The sequence below is a fragment of the Palaemon carinicauda genome, chromosome 38 (genome assembly GCF_036898095.1).
Source record: "Palaemon carinicauda isolate YSFRI2023 chromosome 38, ASM3689809v2, whole genome shotgun sequence".
Lineage (NCBI taxonomy): Eukaryota > Metazoa > Arthropoda > Malacostraca > Decapoda > Palaemonidae > Palaemon > Palaemon carinicauda.
The window spans coordinates 50,327,769-50,332,768 of NC_090762.1; positions in this window are offsets into that span (position 1 = coordinate 50,327,769).

Consider the following 5,000-nt stretch of genomic DNA (forward strand, 5'->3'; position numbering starts at 1 on the left):
CTCTTTTTTTGTGAACAGATGATTCTACTCTTATTGCAAGAGGATTTAGCTCTTTTTATGAATAGATGATTCTACACTTATTGCAAGATGATTTTACTCTTTGTGAACAGATGATTCTACTCTTATTGCAAGATGATTCTACTCTTTTTGTGAACAGAAGATTCTACTCTTATTGCAAGATGATTCTACTCTTATTGCAAGATGATTCTACTCTTATTGCAAGATGATTCTACTCTTATTGCAAGATGATTCTACTCTTTTTGTGAACAGAAGATTCTACTCTTATTGCAAGATGATTCTACTCTTATTGCAAGATGATTCTACTCTTATTGCAAGATGATTCTACTCTTTTTGTGAACAGAAGATTCTACTCTTATTGCAAGATGATTCTACTCTTATTGCAAGATGATTCTACTCTTATTGCAAGATGATTCTACTCTTATTGCAAGATGATTCTACTCTTATTGCAAGATGATTCTACTCTTTTTGTGAACAGAAGATTCTACTCTTATTGCAAGATGATTCTACTCTTATTGCAAGATGATTCTACTCTTATTGCAAGATGATTCTACTCTTATTGCAAGATGATTCTACTCTTTTTGTGAACAGAAGATTCTACTCTTATTGCAAGATGATTCTACTCTTATTGCAAGATGATTCTACTCTTTTTGTGAACAGAAGATTCTACTCTTATTGCAAGATGATTCTACTCTTATTGCAAGATGATTCTACTCTTATTGCAAGATGATTCTACTCTTATTGCAAGATGATTTTACTCTTTTTGTGAACAGATGATTCTACTCATATTGTAGGACGATTATGCTGTTTTTTGTGAACAGATGATTCTACTCTTATTGCAAGATGATTCTACTCTTTTTGTGAACAGAAGATTCTACTCTTATTGCAAGATGATTCTGCTCTTTGTAAACATAATTCTACTCCTATTGCAAGACGACTCTACTCTTTTTGTGAACAGATGATTCTACTCTTATTGCAAGATGATTCTACTCTTATTGCAAGATGATTCTACTCTTATTGCAAGATGATTCTACTCTTTTTTGTGAACAGGTGATTCTACTCTTATTGCAAGATGATTTTACTCTTTTTGTGAACAGATGATTCTACTCATATTGTAGGACGATTATGCGGTTTTTTGTGAACAGATGATTCTACTCTTATTGCAAGATGATTCTGCTCCTTTTGTGAACAGATGATTCTACTCTTTTGTGACCAGATGATTCTACTTTTTATTGCAAATAGGATTCTATTCTTTTTGTGAACAGATGATTCTACTCTTTTTTGTGAACAGATGATTCTACTCATATTGCAAGATGATTTTACTCTTATTGCGAACAGATGATGCTTTTCATATTATGAGACTTCTGATTAGCAAATCTGGTACGTGGTCCCAATCCATTCCTTCACTCCTCATCAGATACAATTACTCAGTTATTTTGAATATTTACTGAAATTGAGAATATTCTTAGACTCCTAAGATTTTTTTTTTTCACAACATAGAAATTACATTTGTAATGGTTTTGTACATAGGACCTACTACAGCTACAAAGAGGAAGGCTTCATAATGGACGTATTCATTTCATATGGCTTTGTTTAGTTTATTATAATTATAATAAATTTCATATAAGAATGAGATAAATCATTGGATAAATATTAAATGTCACTTTCAACCTTTTATCATTAGCTTTCTGCTCTTGGCAGACAAACGGCGTTCGCCAGACTTTTAGTCTAGACATGTTGATGGATTGGTGAAGGTTTGTACTCTCTTTAATGTTTAAATAGGCGACACAAACCTTGTGTACACGAACACTGCTTTCTTTAAAGCTTCTGAAATAACACTGTAAACTTAGTTAACAATCTGTTCGCTACAAATGAATCGTGATGAGAATGACTTTTGCATATGATAAATCACAAACATTGTAAAGTACAGTTATATTCATTGTATACACAGTATTTATGAGCAATGAATCAAAATAAACAAAAACAAAAACTTACTAAGTATTCTGAATTAGAACTACAAACTTCATCTACATATTATTTCTTACCCATCAAAGTCAAAATTTCATTTTGAAAAATAGAAAAATCGAAAAAAGGTGTGGCAGAATTATCCCCTGGCGGCCGCACGATGACTTACCGGCGTACGACATTTTATATTGGCACTATGAGGATTGAGGATTAATTCCGACCTTTCAGTATCTTGCGACCTTCTATCGTGTCCAGGTAACCTTTACGCGCTACCACCGCCGCACACTGCCGACGGAGAACCCTGCGCTTATAAGTAGTAAGTCTGGCTTCATTTACACACTGTGATTTAATAGATGCATTTTTATAGCTGATTTTAAAGTGTCCACGAGAGGTTGGTCTCTGATGTGACACAAAAGATAAAGACTTATTTTGTGGGATTGTCATAAATTGCTTATTCGTGACTTGTGAGAGAAGCATTGTCGGAAATGTTCCTGATTTGAGACACACATGCAAGGTTGGAATTGCTCGAGTTATCTTTTATTTAAGGTATTTAAAGTTAATCGTATTAGATTTTATTCAAATTAAATGTATACATTTGAAGTTAGTTCTATTTAATTTATATAATTTGAAATTCATTGCAGTGAACGCAAAGTAGAATTTAATCTAAAACACAACCTTGTATATTTGTCATGATCAGTTAATTATTTGATTTGATTTTCCCTCACTATTGAATACTTTCCCTTTTATTTTCCAGCACTGATTTAAAATCAATGATTTTTCCAGACTCTTATTGCCAGAGTTAAATCCACGCCCAATATTAGGCGTGCTTGAGAATGCACGCCCACCCATCATCGAGAGCACTCAGAGCACAGCACCAAGAGGGGGTCTAACGCCCACGCAGCGAAGCCCTGCCCCGCCCTCTTAGCCCGCATGCCTTCACCCACGCCCACCTGAAACCCTTTGCTGTCACCGAAGATGAATTAAACAAGTTTCCCATTAAATTGCACATATGATTTTCAGCCTTTATTATTATACGATTGAATCCACACGAGATTATAAGATGTAATCAATTTATGGATTCTTAGATAAGCAAATCAGTTAATGGATTTCTGTAGTTATTTCTCTTAGTAGCAAATGTTTCAAAAGACCTTATAGCGTGAACGTTTGTTAGGATTACGTAATGGTAATAACAGCAGTAATGATGTTTATGAAAGAAAATAACCCGATTTGTTAACTGTCTTAAAGCACGACCTTTAAGAGCGAGAGTGGATTTTTAATGTTTCTGAGGGAGGCATTCGCTATTTTCAAGGATAAAACGAGAATTTGGCGAATGTATTGATCGATAACTACTTCCAAGAAAGTTATAATTACGCTGGAATAAAACTGGAAGGAGCGAGGTGCCAATTATGAACTTTGAATGCAGTATGTACATGCGTGAGTTTGTATGTTTATGTATGTATTGATGCATGTGTTCATATAAGCCTTAGATAACTCTTAAAATTAAATTCACTTTGCCTCGGGATCAGAGATATAAGGGAGACTTAACTTTATGATAATAGCTTCTGGTCTGCCAAGGATTCGAACCCTGACCAAGTCGAAACTGAGGTTACAGTGACTCCGTCTTTACCATTAGGCCACAAACATGTATGTATGTATGCGAGAAACTATATACACACTCATACGTATTAGTTTATGCACTTACACACACACACACACTTTATATCTGTCTTACCGCACATCCATGAAAGAAAGGCAAAAGTAAAACAATAACCTATTGTTTAACAGTTTATCCTCAAAGTTAGACATTTTTTACGTGTTGACATTTATTTCGTACTCGGTGACTAAGCTCATATTGGTTGTATCTGGATGACTTACTCGATTAGGATTTACGTAGGCTTAAATTTGGGGACAAAATCGTGGTTCCCATAGGTTATGATTTAAGACAAAATTATGATCTGTTCACTCTATATTATGACGAAACTCTGGTCCCACTTAGTCTTAAATTTGGTACACAAACTTATGGTTCCCATAGGCTATAATTCAAGACAAAATTGTGGTCCAACAAAGGCTTTGATATAGGACAAAAGTGTGGTACCATGCAGGCTTAAATTTTGGGACAATCTGTGGTCCCACATAAGCTTAAATTTGGCAAAATTGTCGTCTCCTGTTTGCTTCATAGTATGACAAAATTTTTGTCTCACGTAGGCTTCAATTTCGAACACAATTGTGGCCCCCACAGGCTATATTTTAGGGCAAATTTTTTGTCCAACGAAGGCTTTAATGTAGGACAAAAGTGTGGTCCCATGCAGGCTTAAATTTTGGGACAATCTGTGGTGTCACATAGCCTTAAATTTGGGACAAAATTGTGGTCTCTTGTTTGCATTATATTATGAGAAAATGTGGTCCCTGTTTGCTTTATAGCATGACAAAATTGTGGTCTTACGTAGGCTTCAATTTCGAACATAATTGTGGCCCCCACAGGCTATATTTTAAGGCAAAATTGTGGTCCTCTTACGGTATAATTTAGCACAAAACTGTTGTCCCACGTAAGCTTTAATTTAAGACAAAATATTGGTCCCATGCAGGCTAAAACTTGGGACAAAATTGTAATTTCCCGTTGGCCATAATTTAGGACAAAATTGTGATCTCACGTAGGCTTTGATTTACGATAAAATTATGGCCCCTCGTAGTCCTTAATTGAGGACAAAACTTTGCTGACAGTGCACATGCAACCATTGTTCTGTAAGTATTACTTAATGGTCTTTGCAGCACCCTTTCGGCTCCTGTCTGCCATTCCTTTTTTGGTCATCTACTCTACCTACTGTACATTCCGGCTTCCTTTCCTCCACCTTGGTGGGGAGTGTCTCAAGTTTTACTTCTTAGTGCAAATTCGAGGACTTGTCATAGTTTTACGTAGACTTTGAGTGACATCATAAGTCTGTACATTTTCTTTTTTATTTTGTTACAAAAAAAAAAATATTTTGTCTGTTACAAGTTAACGATGCACTCCATTATTT